The sequence below is a fragment of the Lepus europaeus genome, chromosome 17, assembly GCF_033115175.1.
Source record: "Lepus europaeus isolate LE1 chromosome 17, mLepTim1.pri, whole genome shotgun sequence".
Lineage (NCBI taxonomy): Eukaryota > Metazoa > Chordata > Mammalia > Lagomorpha > Leporidae > Lepus > Lepus europaeus.
This window is the reverse complement of record NC_084843.1, coordinates 12,685,841-12,699,349: the sequence shown is the minus strand read 5'-3', so window position 1 is coordinate 12,699,349 and position 13,509 is coordinate 12,685,841.

Sequence of the window (13,509 nt, the reverse complement as noted above, 5' to 3'; positions counted from 1 at the left end):
TGGCTCATGGGTAAGTGGTGTCCCCGGTAAGTAATTACACCCAGGCAGCTCGATTGCACCCTCAGCAAATTAGGAGCTGACCTGCAGGTGTAATTAAGTAATAGTGAGTGCGGTTTAGCCATGGCGAGGGCCTCTGCGTGCTGGTGCTGGGCTCTGGTCTCAGGCCAAGATGCCCATCCGGGGCCTGCTGGAGGCCCAGCTTGCTTCTGCGGCCTCCCTGCTCCCAGCCTTGGTGAGGAGACACTGGGGAAATCTCCGGAGGTGTCAGGGCGCTCAACAGAATTCGCATTCTTTAGGAACCGAATGCCCAGCAAGCCTGCTAGTGTTTCCTTAGTCCACGCTGGCACAAAGCACTCCCTGGGTGTTGCCGGTGTGTTGCTTAATCATCCGAGCAGCTCCTTCTGCGAGCTAGGAAGCGACTCTCTCCACGGCCTTCTCCATTTCAAGGGAGCCACGGATGGCGAAGGGTTCTGCAACAGTGCCCTCCTCACCTGGGCTGGCAGGCGGAGGGAGCAATGGACAGCCTGGGGCCATGGTGGGGCCGGGCTGCTCTGGGGACTTATGGGGGCTCCTCTGGGGGAGGAGGGCTGGCGGCTTTCCAGGCGGACCCTGGGGAGCCAGCGCTGCAGCCCCCGTGTGTGCCGCAGATAGTGCCCGGCACGGAAGGACACATGCTCACCTCGCTGGGGTGGCGAGTGGGGCAGTGTGGCCTGGGTCTGGGGGCGGCCCGTCCTGCTGCTCCCTGGCAGGCATTCTTGTCACTGCCCCCACCACCCAGCCCCTCTCTCCCCCTCTGTCGTGTTTCTCCCAAGAGCTTCCGAGAGGCAGGTGAGGGCCGGGCCGCAGGCAGGGAAGGGGCCCAGGAGCTGTGTGAGGGGTGTGTGTGCCCACGCTGCCGTGCCACGTGTGGGTGTTTGTGGTCATGTGTGTGGCTGTGCACATGTGTTATGTGTACGTGATGCTGGAGTATATCTGTATGGAGTATGTAAGGTTGAGTGTGGGTGTACACATGTGTACACATAGGCATGTTTATCTATGTGTATATATGTTAGTGGCTATGGGTTATGTATGTATATGTAGGGGCACATGCACATAGGGGTGTGTGTTCATATGTATGTATACTTGTGTATTATGGGCATAGGTGTGCATGTATACGTGTGTATATGTGCATGTCTACATGCATGTACAGGTTATAGGCACGCACACATATGTGCATACAAAACATATATGTGCATGATGGCATATATGTGCACACATGTATAGGTGTGTATGTGTGCCAGTGTATAGATGTGTATATGCAGGTTCATGTATGGATAAGTGTGTACGCACACACACATAGGCATACGTGTGGGTATATGCACATGTGTACATGCATATTTGTGAATGCATACATGGCTGTATGTGTGTGTATGTGTGTGTGTGTGTGCTGGAGAGACGAGCGAGGGTGGAGCGCTTTCCTGCCGGGCTTCTTCGTAAGTGCCTGGGCTCACAGGGCTTGCGAATCCCGCCTCATCTCTTCCTGGTCACACCTTCCTCAGGCGCTCCACATGCAGGAGCGGCTGCTGGGCCTTTCCCCACCCAGAGCCCACCCTTGGGCCCCCCCCCATCTGCTGTCCAAGCGCTTCCCTCTCCAGCAGAAGCCCCCCCCCCCCGCCGCAGCTGCGAGAGCACAGGATGGGCAGCGGTCCCCAGGCCCCGCACCACAGCCGTCCCTGCTCTGGCCAGGGCTGCCCTGCTCTGGCCAGGGCCCTCTTCTCCCCGTCCCCTCGAGGCCTGCCTTCCTGTGTCTCCTTCCCTGGCGCTGCTGCCTGTCTCTGTTGTCTCTGTCTCTGAGCACCTGCTAACAGCTGAGAGCCAGCAGACAAGGGCTGAAGCACTTGGTTCACTCACATGCAGGGCCTGGGTGGGGTTCCCGGCTCCTGGCTTTGGCCTGGCGTATCACTGGCTGTTGCGAGCATTTGAGGAGTAAACCAACCCTCTCTCTCTCCTCTCTCTCTCTTTCACCCTCTCTCTTGATCACTCTGCCTCCAATGGGTGCTGGTTCTAGTCCCAGCTGCTCCACTTCTGATCCAGCTCTCTGCTGTGGCCTGAGAAAGCAGCAGAAGATGGCCCAAGTCCTGGGGCCCCTGCACCCATGTGGGAGACTCAGAAGAAGCTCCTGGCTCCTGGCTTTGGATCTGTGTAGCTCTGGCCGGTGTGGCCATGTGGGGAGTGAACCAGCGGAGGGAGGACCTTTCTCTCTATCTCTCCCTCTCACTGTCTGTAACTCTGCCTCTCAAATAAATAAATAAATAAAGTCTTTAAAAAAATAAAAAATAAAAAATAAAACAGGGCTCAGGAGATGCCCCAGCTCTGGGGATGCTGTCTGGGGGATTACAGGAGACAATGCGCGTGGAGTTCAGAGCTTGGCACAGAGCATGTTCTAGCTGCAGGCCACGATCTCCATGGCTGCTGGTACAGAGGCCGAAGTGGGGCTCACAGCAGCTCTGCCTTCCAACCTTCCCCTGGTCAGAATTTGCGGTTTCCCCAGTATTGATTTCGTTACTGTTTTGTTTCCAGGTTATAATATATTTATACTTCATTTGGATCATTAGTGCAGTTTAATTACGCTTCCTGTGGGCCACCTCATCTGCCACCTCTCAGGTGTGTCAGCAGGGAGCGGGACTGGAAGCGGAGGTGGGCCTGGATCCCAGGCACTCTGATCCCTGGTGCAACTGCAGCACCGCCCCTGCCCCCGGAGCAGAGATCTGAGAGGAGGTGCTGTCTGGCCTCAGGGCGCGCTCATCTGCAGGCTGTCCCAGGAAGGGACCCTGCAGCATGTGCCAGCGGGGAGGGAGACAGCAGCGGTGGGGGGACCTTTTGGGGAGCAGGATGCTGCCATGGCTAGAGGGGCAGGAGGAAGGGGCCAGCTACCAGGAGGGCCAGGAGGTAGGCAAGGAATGATGGCAAGAGGACAAAGCCCAGTGGGCACTGGCAGTCAGGCCTGGGGACTTGGAAAGAGCAGGTGCAAGCCAGTAGACCTGGCCAGGGGAGCTTGGAGGTGAGATTCGTCCCGCTCCCAGGGCACCGCAGATGGATGCAGAGCCCGTTCCCTGGCTCTCAGTGGAGGTCGCTGCGGGAGAGGAGAGCGACCTTGTCTTCTGTACACCTGGCTGCCCCCCTGGGCGGTGGTGGATTTCAGGAGCACCCACTAACATGCAGGGGGTGCTTCCCCAGGGAGGGGCCTGTGTGCAGAGCTCTGTGCCCACTCCAGTGCCCTGAGCCGGCCACTCACCAAAAAGTGACTTATTTTCCTGGGAGCCAGTGAGTGAACAGTGCGCCAGCGTGAGCATCGGTCTTGGGAAAATCTCACAGGGAGGTGGGTTTGTGAATCTTAGCTTAAATGAAGGCTCTGGGCAAGAGGAGAGGGGGCCAGGAGATACAGCTGCCCTTGGCATGGGCGTTGGGCTCAGACCCCGCTGCTGAAATGTCCCGTCCTAACGCACCCCCATTACACTGGCCCTGGACACACCTGAAGGATCGGCTCCTAGGAGCCCGTTTAGTTAGACAGGGTGCCAGCTTCCTGCCTGGGCTCCAAGTGAGCATCTCCTTCAAGTGCCACGAACCCCGCCAGCCGCGTGATCAGGGCAGATTTCTCAGCCTCGGCGTCCTCACCCATAAGCGAGGGCGATAATGAAATACATGGTGGGGCTGTGGAGTAAACGGAATGGACCCCACATGCAGTGGGAGCTCAGCGGGCATCGTCGCACGGATTCCTGGGGTGTGCAGACTGAGCAGCTGCCACGGGCTTCCAGCAGTCTGGCTTTCCCTCAGCCTATGCCCTGTGACCAGAGGGTCAACTCAGGCAGGGGACAGTCCTGAAGTTTGAGACCGAAGACCCAAATGCCGGTTCCAGCTCGGTCTCCGATAGCTGTGTGACCATGGGCAAGCCCCTTGCCCTCTCTGGGCTGCAGTTCTCTTACCTGAGCAGGGAGGGAGTTGGATCCATCGACCTTGAACCCTTTGCAGAGTGACCCTTCCATGGCAGCCAGGCGGGATGGCTCCTAAGTAATGAAGAGAGAGCCCAATAGGAGAGGCCAGGAAAAAGCTCTCCTCTTAGCCTAGTTTAGCCCATCCTTGGGGTGTCTTCCCCCGCCCTGCACGTTTTGTTTAGAGTTGGATGGAGATGATTTATTCTCACGTCCCCAGCAGGGTACCGCCGGGAACGCACACAGTGCACGCTCGCCCCCCCCCACAGGCACACACTTAGAGCTGCTGCTGCAGTCTGTGTAGAAAGCAAGGCTGCTGCCCAGGGTGTGGCGTGGTCAGCATCCCCGGAGCACCCGGACCCTGCAGTAGCATCACCAGATTTAGCAAACACAGGCGCAGGACGCCCAGCTACACGAGAAGAGCTCTGCTGACCGAGCTCCGGTAGCTTAGTGACCAAGTCTGCACGGAGGGCGACGTTCGTGACGGACCCGCCAGCCCATGGAGGACACAGGACGCAGCCGCCAATGTAGGTGTGGTGTTGTGTCCAGGCTGCCTGGGCTCCAGTCTGCAGTGGATGGGGCTGATCTTGGGGTACAGCTTCCCGGCTTGGAAGACAAGCTGCTCACCCGGGTGGCTCTCAGACCGAGTGTGGGGAAAAAAGGAAAAATCAAGGAAAAGGTCCAGACTGGGGCTTCCCAAAGGCGGATCCCTCCTTCTCCTCCCTGCAGGGCCCTGCAGCCTGCCCACAGCCCCCGGGGCTGGCAGTTTTGAGAGCAGCTGCCATTCAAGATGGAACTGAACTAGGAACACAGAGAAGCCAGCATGGGTCCCACCCAGTGGCCAAGCTAGGATCAGCCTTCTAATTTGTTCTCCCATTGTACAGCTAGGCAAATTGAGGCTCAAGGGAATTCTGCCTGGGCCTCTAGGGGGTTTTGTGTGGAGCCGCCCCTCGCGGAGCCCCAGCTGGACTGGCCTTTGCTGGCACAGGGGGCTTAGTGTTGCCCAGATGAGTGGGAGCTGTAGCTGCTTGCTCCACAGTGTGCAGGGCACTGACCAGGCTGTGTGGCAGGGCTGGTGCCTGGGGAGGGAAGTGAAGGCAGGTAACACGCCCCGTTGAACACACGCATCGGGGTTGTGGGTGATCACACTGGCTACCCTGTGCTGATCCAAGGGGTACACTAACCGCATTCTCTCCGTGCACATTGAGGGAGCGGCTGTGAGGAAGCGAGCGCTGAGCTAGGGGCCAGGGGTCCTCAGAGCAAGCATGGAGCTGCCGAGAGGCTGGGTGAGGCTCCGAGCAAGCCACGTGTGACGCATTGAGTGAGCAGGGCCAGAGGTGGCTTGGTTTTAAAATCCAGGAAGACTTTGACGGGGAGGGCTGGGGTGGTCAGAGAAGACTTCCTGGAGGAGGTGAGATTCAGGTTCTGATCCCTGCTTAGCTCCAGTCCAGTGTGCCCTGTTTGGTGCTGGACTGGCGGCATGCCACACCATCTGCAGCCCCGGCAGTGTGCCCGAGAGCAGGACAGAGGCTCCTGGGTGGCAGAGGGGGGTGTGCGTGACCGTGGTCTGGTTGGAGCTTTGAAGAGCTCTAGTGGCTTCTGCCCTTCACTGGTTCTATGACCATCTGAAGCCCAGGGGAGAAGAGAGAGGTCAGACCCAGGTGTGGGCGGTGTCGTGGCCCTGGCTGTGCTGAGCAGCTGACAGGTGCTCCTCGCCCAGTGGCCCCGGGTGCCCACTGCGGGCATGGTCCCACTGCACAGGGTTGGCAAGACCCTCTCCTCGTCACGGGGATTCCGTCTGGTTTTCACTGTCACACATGGCAGTGACGAATGTAACTAAAAAACCGGAAGGAGGCCAGCAAGCCATTGCCGCGCCTCCTCCCCTGGGGAGGATGCTGGTGTGGCACCCGCACTGCCTGGCAATGGAATTTGAGCTCCCAGTGCCCGGAGCCCCAGCTGCTGTGTGTCCTACTGGGCTCCCTGCTAGTGAACCTGGGAAGGCAGTGGAGGATGGCCCATGTGCTTGGGCCTGGCCACCACGTGGGAAATCTGGATGGAGCTTTGGTCTCCTGGCATCAGCTTGGCTCAGCCCTGGACATTTCCACCATTTTGGGGAGGTAAGAAAGAGATGGAAGCGCTCTCTCTCTCTCTCTCTCTCTCTCTCTGTAATTGCTCTGTTTCAAATAAATAAGTAAATAAATAAAGTGCACCAGCACCATGCCTGGCACAGTCTGAGGGCTCACATGCACCAGGTATGGCCTTTTGGCGCGAAGTGGTCGAGGCCTCCCGAGAGCAGACCACAGGCGACAGAGCTTCAGCAGGAGGGGCGCTGCTCGCTGTGGGCAGCAGCTCATGGCTCCCAATTCCCTTCCGGGATGAATGCAGGCCAGGAGTTTACTCGTTGCTGGTTTCTCCAGGCCTGGACTCCTTGGGGAGAATCTCCAGCTGGCCTCAGTGCTGTCACCTGCGAAAGGGATGCTGTCCATCCCTGGGGACCGGGGAGAGTGTTTGGCACCGAGCAGGTGACACCAAAGTGGAAGATGCTGCCGCACCCTAGCCCTCGTCCACCTGCACAGACGGGCTCCTGCTTCGAGGAGGAGCCTCCTCTCCTTCCCTCCTGGTCCTCACGATGCTTTAGCACGGGGGGAGAAGTGTTCTGGCCCCGCTGTGCAGGTGAGGGAATGGGAGAGACGTGGCTTCCTCCAATAAGCCATGGGCAAAGCTGGGGCCTCGGGCCACACCGCGCAGCTCCCAGGCCAGCGCTCAGTATCTGTGGAACTTCCGGTTCAGCAGCTCCACAAAAATACGGATGAAATGAACCGGGTCGGCACTTTCCGAGCCCTTCTCCTCACCGGCCCTGGGGATCAGCTGAACTTTGCTGTTCCGGGCATAGCCAGTCCGCGTGGGTTGACGGTGCACTGCATTTCCACCCCATGGCACAGGATGGGCCATGCGGGAAAGGGGCCAAGGCCGCCGGCCAGGCAGGGTCTTTCTCAGGCCAGGGCCGGGGCTGAGTTAGCTCCGGAGCGCCTCTCACACAGCCCTGCACAAGCAGCCCTCTGCTCTCCGCGGGGCTTGGAGTCCCGGTGATTAGGATGAGCTGGCTGCAGAGCGCTCAGGACCTGGGGTCTGCCGCAGGGCACCTCTGCCATTGCTGGGGCTCCTGAGTTCTGTGCTTGGGGCCAACCTGACCCTTGAATCTGCGTCTGGAGCCCGCAGGTCCCCCAGGCGCATTTTATCAGGTTATTTTGAACTAGGGGCTTAACAGCGTGCAGTGTAGACACAGATGCGAGTAAAAGAGCGAGTGAATGAAATCGACAAGGGAGAGCACGAGGGGTGGCAATCCTCAGCTGGGGTTTGGATGGGGCCTCCATTACGTTGGTGACAGCAGCCTGCACCTTTTGGGACAGGAATCGTCCCGCAATTCACAAAACACTCCCGACATCTCGTTCTATCTGAATTGTACAATGTCGCTTGTTGGCTGGGTTGTCGTGATCCTGCAGACGGTGAGGGTGAGGCTCAGGGAGGCCTGGGATTCTGGCCAAGCCCGCTGATCCTGCCGCCGCAGTGTCCCCCAGACCTTTCTCTGTTCTGGTCCTGTGCTGCAGTGGGTGCTGGTGGAGTTCCGCCCGGACGCCGTGGGTGCCCCTTTATGTCCCCACCCAGAGCTTCTCTGTGCTCGATTCCTGTGACTGTCGCCTAAAACCCTCCCCAGGAAGCCACCTTGAGCGCTGCAGCCACCTGGCGCAGACAGGGGGCTGAAAGTGCCTGAGCTAAGGTCCCCCGGGTGGGTCCCGACCGGCTGGTACGGGAGCACGAGGGCCCAGCTCCCTGGCCTGGAGGCAGCACAGACTCTGGGGATAGCTGCCCCCCGGAGCTCCTGTGGGACTGTGCCCACCTGGGGCTGGGGCTGGGGCTTTGCCGACAGCTGCACCCTTGCTGGGGGTCTCCCCTTTCCTGCCCTGCTTGACCTGCACCTGCCGGTCTTTCCTGGGGGAGGACACTTGTAAGTATGTTCTCATCTCCAGGTCTGCTTCTGACCTTGACCAGAGAGAGGTGTCGATTGTGCAAAGGCGTGGGATCAGGAGGGAGGGGCAGCTCCCTTGCTAAATTCTTCCTCCAGGGCCTTGGCCAGCACAGAGGTGGGATGGAGGTTGCCCAGGACGGTGCTCAATTATTTATGGATGAACCACACTCTCACAGGGCTGAAATCTCACTGCCTGGTCTTAACCACAGGGATGAGGGGCTGGGCAGTGTGACCTGGTTACCGACAGGGCTCAGACAGGCTGGACATGACCTTGGGTCTGAGATAGAGGTCAGCACGCGGGACTACTGTTGGGCGATGCTCCTAGGATGGAACCTGCAAGGGTGAGAGGAGCAGGACTGGGTGGCGGCAGAAGCTGGCGGGGATAAAATTGCGGCCGAGGACTCAGTGGATCCCTTGGGGGTTCCTGGAGCTGCCAGGCCCCTTCAGAGATGTCCCAGGGTGCTGGGTCTTTGAGTTCCTGCACGGGCTGGTCCCTGGGCATTGCCTGCCCCAGGAAGGAGTGTAACCTTGGACAAGGTGGCTCCCTCCAGCAGAGTGCGGGTCCTGGAGAAGGGTTCAGCATGTGACACCTGAGCTGTGTGGCACACGGTTCCATAGACACTTGTCGTTGTTTTTAAAAATGGTTTTAAACATTTAGTTATGAGTGAGAGAGAGCGAGAGTGAGAGCGAGAGAGAGAGAGAGAGAGAGATCCCAACTGCTGGTTCACTCCCCAGATGCCCCCAATACCTGAGGGAGAGGGCGAAGCTGGGAGCCAGGAGCTCAGTCCAGGTCTCCATGTGGATGGCAGAACCCAACCCCTTGAGCCATCAGCACTGCCTCCCAGGATCCACATTAGTAAGAAGCTGGAATCCAGAGTGGTGGCTGGAGCTGGGGACGAAATCCAAGTACCCTGCCGTGGGACCTGGGCATCCTAAGCTGTGTGCCAACCTCTGCACCGAACGCTCGTCCTTACAGGGCTGACCACGCACCTGTTCCCACCTGTTCCCACCTGGGTTTTCTTGCATCTGATTCAGGTGCTGCGGAAGGGAAGGAAAGCTGCCTGCCTGCCCCTCCAGGTAACTCACGAGGATTTCCAGTGTTCGGGCCCTTGCAGGCGCTGCGGAGGCCTGAGGGCTGAAGACACGGTCGCTGTTCTGATGAGACGCTGTCCAGTCCGAGACACAAAGCTCTCGCCTGCAGGAAGGGAGATGATGGTTCAAAAGAACTGCTTGGTTCTGCTCTCTCGCCAGTTCTTGGCACTATAGAGTATTGAACTTCATTTTCATTGATTCCCTCTTTTTTTTTTTTTTTTTTTTTAACAAGCAGAGTGGAGTGAGAGAGAGAGACAGAGAGAAAGGTCTTCCTTTTTCCGTTGGTTCACTCCCCAGTGGCCGTTGCGGCAGGCGCACCGTGCTGATCCGAAGCCAGGAGCCAGGTGCTTCCCCTGGTCTCCCATGCGGGTGCAGGGCCCAAGGACCTGGGCCATCCTCCACTGCCTTCCCAGGCCACAGCAGAGAGCTGGCTTGGAAGAGGGGCAACCAGGACAGAATCCGGCGCCCCAACTGGGACTAGAACCCGGGGTGCCGGTGCCGCAGGCAGAGGATTAGCCAAGTGAGCCGCGGCGCCTGCCTGATTTCCTCTTAAGTGGCTAGGCAGTGGTCAAAACAGGATTTGTAACCAGAGCATGGCCGCTCCAGAGTCTGAGTGCCCTCTACTATCTGCGTAGGGACACTGAGAGGACGGGAGTTTTCTACAGAGTTAGATGAGGAGTATCAGGGAAGACTGCCCGGAGGCATTGGCACTGGGTCTGATATTGGAGCATGCGTGTTAGGGCAGGTGGGTTTGCACCGACGCTAGGCAGGGAGAAGGCAATCTCACTGTATAACTCCCCCCCCCTCCGGAAGGCCAGCTCCTCTGAGAAGGCTGCCTGGTTGCACCAGATGGCTTGTTTCATGGTTATCTCCTTTCGTGAGTGAAGGAGGAACTTCCCTGTCTGCTCTTCTCAACGTTTGTAGTGGGCTCTGCAGCCCAACACTTACAGCCTGTCTCGGTGATGTGCTGTTGTGTGTTCACAAACTGCTCTGTGCAACACACACAAAAGAAAAAAATAGAAAACATGAGGGAAAGAAGGGAGGGAGGGGGGCCAGCGCTGTGGCATAGCGGGTAAAGCCGCCGCTTACAGTGCCGGCATCCCATATGGGCACTGGTTCTAGTCCCAGCTGCTCCACTTCTGATCCAGCTCTCTGCTACGGCCTGGGAAGGCAGTGGAAGATGGCCCAAGTCCTTGGGCCCTTGCACCCGCATGGGAGACATGGAGGAAGCTCCTGGCTCCTGGTTTCAGATTGGTGCAACTCCAGATGTTGTGGCCATCTGGGGAGTGAACCAGCGGATGGAAGACCTCTCTCTCTGTCTCTACCTCTCTGTGTAACTCTGACTTTCAAGTAAATAAATAAATCTTTAAAAAAAAGAAGGGAGGGAAGAAGGGAAGAAGGGGGAGGGGAGAGGGAGGAAAAGGGACAGATGTTTGGCACAGCACTGAGGACGCTGCTCGGGCCGCCAGCATCTGGAGCTCCTGGCTCGAGTCCGGTCTCTGATTCCAATCCAGCTCCCTGCTGATGCGCACCCTGGGAGGTAGCAGGTGATGGCTCAAGTCCTTGGGTCCTCGCCCTTCACGTGGGAGACCCAGCTGGAGTTCCCGGCTTCTGGCTTCTGCCTGGCCCCGCCCTGGATGTTGTGCGCATTTGGGGAGTGAACCAGTGCTAGAAATTTCTGTCCCTCTCTCTTTCCCTGCCTTTCAAATAAAATGAAAATAGATAAAACATTTTAAAGGAAGTAAAAAGTGCCCTGAGTTGTAGCATTTACCGATTTCCAGGGTGGAAATATTCCAATATTCCCTTTTGGCTGACTTGAGCTACCAACATGACATCACCGGCGATGGAATATGTGATGCGAGCATGTACGTGAGCCCCTGTGAGTGGGCCGTGGGAGACCCGTCTCCAGAACCTCTGCTTCCAGGGGTCACTTCTAAGGGTCAGATCATGACTCCCGCAGGCTCCAGGAAGAAAAATGGTTCCTTGGGTTCATTTGGCCTGGCTCAGCAGGTGATGTCTCTCGTCCCCACACCGACAGGTTGAGAAACTATTTCATTACAAAAGTTGGCTGTTCCCAGGGTGGACATCTGTCACTGCCTGTTCTGGGACAATGCTTTGTCCACTCACCTCTTTTCTCTGTGTCTGGTACTTAGTGTGGAGCCTGCACTGGGCCCGCTTCTGCCTGGGTACCAGGCCAACCCTTCACTTGGAGAGTACTGGACAAAGCCCTGCTCACAGCCCGGTCCTGATAGCATCCTGCCAGCAACCCATGAGCTCAGCTGAGCAAGTGTGGCATCCATCTCCCTGCACACCTGCAATCCAAGGCGAGGGAGGCTTAAAGACCTGCTTGGGCCCATATTGCTTGGTAAACAGCGGTACAGCCGGGCCCAACCCCGCGGCCTTGGAGGCTCAGTGTGGTGCTTTTTTTTCTGTTTTGGGCAGATTGAGCTTCAAGAATATTCTAGAGGACATCAGTGTTAAAAGCCACACCCCCAGAGTTATTGCTTTTTTTTGTTTTTTTAAGATTATATATTTCTTTGTGGGGGAGAGAGAGTGAGAGAGAGAGAGAGAGAGAAAATCTCATCTATTGGTTCACCCTCAAATACTTGCAACAGCCCGGCTGCCCGGCTGGACCAGGCTGAAGCCAGGAGCCTGGTACTCCATCTCAGGCCTCCAATGTGAGCAGCAAGGACCCAATAACCGAGCCATCACCTGCTGCCTCCCAGGGTGCACATTGGCAGGAAGCTGGAATTGGGAGCGGAGCTGGGGCTTGAACCCAGGCACTCTAACATGGGATACAGGAGTCCCAAGCAAGTGTCTTAACTGCTACACCGAATGCCACTCCTGGATTTATCCTTTTAGCTTAGAGATATTAACTAGAAAGTTCTCCTGACTTACACCTAATTCTTTTTCATTGTGCCCTTGTTGGTTTCCAATAGTAGTCGGAAACCAGGAGTTCTGGGAGGAGAAATGGCGCTTTTCATAGCCCTTCCCTGGCCTGTCTGAATTTTCTCCAGCTTCCCCTGGTCCAAAAACTGCCACAGCTTGGCCACTACGGAGAGGCAGGCAGAGGTCATATTTCAGCCAAAGGTGTTCAGCTCAACAACTTCTTAGCTAAGATGTCAAAACTATTTACGACAGGAAATCCTCGGCCAGGATGATCTCAGGGAGCAATAAAGGCCAACTTTCGCCCGGAGCCTTGGACTTCTGAGGCTGAGCTGCAAATACCTGGCTGAGGTGGCATTAACATTCCTGCAGGAGGTGGAATCTGCTTTTCTGATTAGGAAGTTGTGAACAAGGTGCACCTGCTGGGGCTGGCCTCTGGTGCCGGCTTCTGACGGAGGGAGATTTATACCTGTGCCGTCCTCCCAACTCAGGGATGGAATGGCTGTTAGGTTTGACTCAACTTTCAGGAGAGGAAAGCAACCGTCTGCCAGACACACCCCCCCGACCCGCACACCCACACCCACACTCTTTCAACCCTGTTTTCTTCCAGGCAGGGTTAAAATGTGAGTAGCCCAGACGGATGTTTCTAGGAGTTGCCTGATGGGTAGTTTTACAAAATACTGATTTCAAGTTTCTTCCTGCCCCTTCCTCCCATCTGACTCAGTAGGTCTGGGGTTGGAGGAGCATCGAAGACACTATTGTCTTTTGTTTTGTGTTTATTCTCTTCATTGTACACGTTAGATATTTTCCTATGTCAGTGGGAAGATACTGTGCAGAGTTCATAAAATGGAATTAAAAGATTAATTTTGGTGCAAAAGTATTTTGAAATCCCTGCGTATGAGAGATCTTCAAAAATGTCTCAGGAAATGGAGTTATAAAAATATGCATGGATTTCAAAGTACTTCTGCACCACAATAACAATGTTTTCATTCTATTTGCCCATGAACTTTAGGAAGCACCTTGTCTGTATTTCTCCCTCGATGTATTTTTAACAATTGCCAAATCCTATTTTTTCTTCACCATTTCAAACAATGCTTCTGTTAACATCATCATGCATGTATCTTGGGGTGCAGGAGCGTATTTATAGGATAGCTTCTTTAAAAATGGAATTTCTGGGTCAAAGTATACATTATTTCAAAATGGAGTTTCCACCCAAGTGTACTTCCAGAACACTGCCAACTTAACATTTCTGTCAACCATGTGTGAGACTGGCTATTTCTCTGTATCTTCTCCATTTAAAACTTGGTTATTTTTATTCATTTTGATGAGGGTAATAACACCCCACTCTTTTTCTTTCCATTCCTCCAGTTATTTGTGTAGTTGCAAATCTCTTCCTGTGGTTAGATCACTTTTGTTCTCTGAATTGCCAATGCATATTCTTTACACATTTTTCCATTGGGTGGCATGTGTTTTTCCTCTTGATTTGTTGGAGCTCTTCGGTCATTTTGAGTATTAACATTAATATATGTTGTAAGA